General features: G+C 39.9%; 1 non-coding gene across 1 annotated transcript; it reads right to left on the bottom strand.

The window, feature by feature from the left end:
- Nucleotides 1–1,240: 1,240 nt before the first annotated feature.
- LOC129406415 (U2 spliceosomal RNA) lies at nucleotides 1,241–1,437 on the bottom strand. Its single transcript, XR_008630998.1, has one exon. It is a non-coding gene; the product is annotated as a U2 spliceosomal RNA (small nuclear RNA).
- Nucleotides 1,438–3,596: the final 2,159 nt, after the last annotated feature.

The following is a 3,596-nucleotide window of genomic DNA, read 5'->3' as shown; positions in this document are numbered from 1 at the left end:
AGGTCATGTGTTCCAGAACCTATAGGTCTGGAATGATTTGGTGGTTTGTCAGTGTGATGAGGTTAGGTTGTAGAGCAGAGACATTTCTATGTCAGTGTAGGGTATAGTTGTGGGTCGCTGTGCCTTCAAGCAGAAAGGGGACTCTGCCCTTCCACATTCCAAGAAGGCAAAAGAGTTCTCAACCTGGACAAGTCTACCTGGGAAGATTCAGCAGTAAGCAGTATCATATTCTTTTGTAGTTGTGGTGCTGGGATGTTTTTCTGCTGGCAAGATGGGCTACTCTTTAATTTTTTTTTATTTCCTTGGTTAGGTTTTTTTTTTTTTTTTTTTTTTTTAGCCACACATGATGCTTTGATGCTTTTCCAGGCTCTGGACTCTGGAATGACCTCTAACAAAGCTCAGGGGACAGTATGTGGTGCTATTATGAGCATTATGGAGTCAGTAGCATGCAAAGGAAATGAGCTGCACTATCTGTCTGGCCCCTCATACCTATTTAAAATAAATGCAATTAATATCTTGTTTTATAAAACTGAGAAAGCGAGATAGAAAGCAGTCCCATGGGCATTGCAATCAAGCACCAAAATCTCACCATCAAATGACTAAATTACTCACCAAATGACTAAAATCATCATCATCATCATCATCATCATCATCATCATCATCATCATCCCGTTGATCATCGAATTTCTCGAGCGGTCTCAGTAATGTCTCCATTCATCCTAGTCCTGAGATTTTAGAAGCTTCTCTCTTCTTATCCTTCCCAAAAATGCTGCATTGGAGACTTTCAGGGTCAGGGGAATGAGTGAGACCCAACATTGTTACTGGTTTTGGCATATGAATACACCATGGGGAGTTTTTGAGGCTCTCCCATGTGGGCAGGAACTCTTGGTAGCTAGCCAGGTTCTCCTACTGGAAGAACTAGGTTATAAGATGTCCAGGAGCTTGGTTTTAAGTCTCTGGGTGTGGGCCTTTGGTGGGATTACACAGCTCCGGGGATTACACATTCCCTAAGTGTGACCACCTAGCTACTGGGAAATGGGAAATCTGGGCAGAGGAGGCCCAGTCCCAATCCGGGCAGGCTTAGAGGTCTCAGCCCTGAGTCCCACACACCTGGTTTCCTCTGCCGGTACCTTCATGCGTGAGGCTCGTCTGAACATGTGGAGAGGGGTCTAGAGCATGGCTGTGGCTAGGCTCTGGACGTCTTTGGCCTCTGGAGCGCTGCTCGGGGCAGGGAGGGAAGCTGGAGTCCACCCCCTCCGAGGGGCCCCGGGAAAGACAGCCCAGATGATGATGATGATGAGATGACTAAAATAGAAAATAAAAAAGAAGAGAACTTGACATTTAATTAATCTTCATCTCTTAATCTAAGATGATATTTACTTCATAACACTGTATTTGATACTACACTTGATCTTAGCCAAAAGGCTGAGAAGTGATTTGGGGCTGGAGCGATAGCACAGTGGGTAGGGCATTTGCCTTGCACGTGGCCGACTGAGGTTCGATTCCTCGTCCTGGGTTCGATTCCTCTGTCCCTCTTAGAGAGGCTGGCAAGCTACAGAGAGTATCTCGCCCAAACGGCAAGCCTGGCAAGGTATCAGTGGCATATTTGATATGCCAAAAACAGTAACAAGTCTCACAATGGAGATGTTACTGGTGCCTGCTCGAGCAAATCGATGAACAACGGGATGACAGTGCTACAGCACTGTATTTATTACCCAACCCTAGTATATTTAGTATATTTTGTCTTTTACCAGTGACTAAATTTTAACATTACATTGTGTACATGATAAGTGGTTTAGAAAATAATAATCTTATTCATGTCACCCTTCTAGATGGAAATCTTAAATCTAAAGCTCTAGAGATATAGAAGTGAGCAAGCCACTACCTCTAAAAGTCATACATTTTCTCATTTTTAAATATAGAATTTACAAAAAACAAAGAAAGATGGAAAACATATGGACGATTCTCAAAAAACTAGAGGTTGAGCTCCCATTTGACCCAGCAATACCACTGCTGGGAATATATCCCAGAGAAGCAAAAAAGTATAGTCGAAATGACATCTGCACTTATATGTTCATTGCAGCACTGTTTACAATAGCCAGAATCTGGAAAAAACCTGAGTGCCCTAGAACAGATGACTGGTTAAAGAAACTTTAGTACATCTATACAATGAAATACTATGCAGCTGTTAGAAAAAATGAGGTCATGAAGTTTGCATATAAGTGGATCAGCATGGAAAGTATCATGCTAAGTGAAATGAGTCAGAAAGAGAGAGATAGACATAGAAAGATTGCACTCATCTGTGGAATATAGAATAATAGACTATAAGACTAACACCCAAGAATAGTAGAAATAAGTACCAAGAGGTTGACTCCATGGCTTGGAGGCGGGTCTCTCATTCTGGGCAACTCAGAGAAGGGAACACCAAGTAAAATGTGGTCGGAGGTCATGTGGGAGAAGGGTCATGCGTGCCAAATGTAGACTAGAGACTGAACACAATGGCCACTCAACACCTTTATTGCAAACCACACACATAATCAGAGAGAGAGAACAAAAGGGAATACCCTGCCATAGTGGCAGTGCGGGGTGTGGGGGGGGGAGACGGGACTGGGGAGGGTGGGAGAGATGCTGGGTTTACTGGTGGTAGAGAATGGACACTGGTGAAGGGATGGGTTCTCAAACTTTGTATGGGGGAAACATGAGCACAATAATGTATAACTCATTTCAATTCTTAATGTAATTTTATTAGATCAACAAAGTCCAGATGACAAAATAAAAAACAAATTGAAAATTCATCATTCTTCGAAGAGTGAACCCTCAGGTCAGTCATGGGCAAAGTGAGTACTCTACCTACTGTACTAACTCTCCAGCCCCTCAGAAATGTTTCTGAAAATTTTATATCTTTTCAAAGGTGTCAGAGAAAAATATAAATGATAATTTTTTTCTGAAAATTTTTATTTTTATAGATGTATATTTTTATTCATTTACTATAAGAAAATTAAAGCAATGATGGAGATACCATTGTATTTTCAATTATTTGCTGATGACAGATAGATTTTCTGCAGGTTGGAATACAGATTTGTATGATTATTAATGTGCTGTAATGTTCAATTGAAAATAACTAAGCAGACCTTTAGAGAAGCTAGAGGTGATTAAACTACATATCTATAAAAATTCTGGTATTATACCCTTATGATAGTTTTTTTTTAATTTGCAGAGAAGCAAATTGATACCAGTTTTACTGCAGCATCTTTCATTCCCTGAAGGAATGTAAACTATTTAGGCATTTGAATTGTCTGTATCGATTGAGCTCTGTGTACTTACTTTATAATAGCTAAGTCTGAGGGAATAAGCTTGCAATTTCTCCAAGTAACTGATATAAGACTGTCGAATAAGTGTAGACAATACTCTCCAAATTTAAGATGCTTTAAGCATTATCTTTGGCAGGCATGTAAATTATTTTTCAATTCCATTTGTATTAGATACCCCCTAACCTCCACTTGAAATATTCTCTAAATACATAATTCCCTATGCAATCAAGAATGTAAAATATGTATTTTCACTTAATAAATAATTTTGAAGTTAATTTAGAAAAT

This window comes from Sorex araneus, chromosome 6 (genome assembly GCF_027595985.1).
Source record: "Sorex araneus isolate mSorAra2 chromosome 6, mSorAra2.pri, whole genome shotgun sequence".
Taxonomy (NCBI): domain Eukaryota; kingdom Metazoa; phylum Chordata; class Mammalia; order Eulipotyphla; family Soricidae; genus Sorex; species Sorex araneus.
Note: the sequence above shows the minus strand (reverse complement) of the source record. Positions and strands in the feature narration are given on the sequence as shown.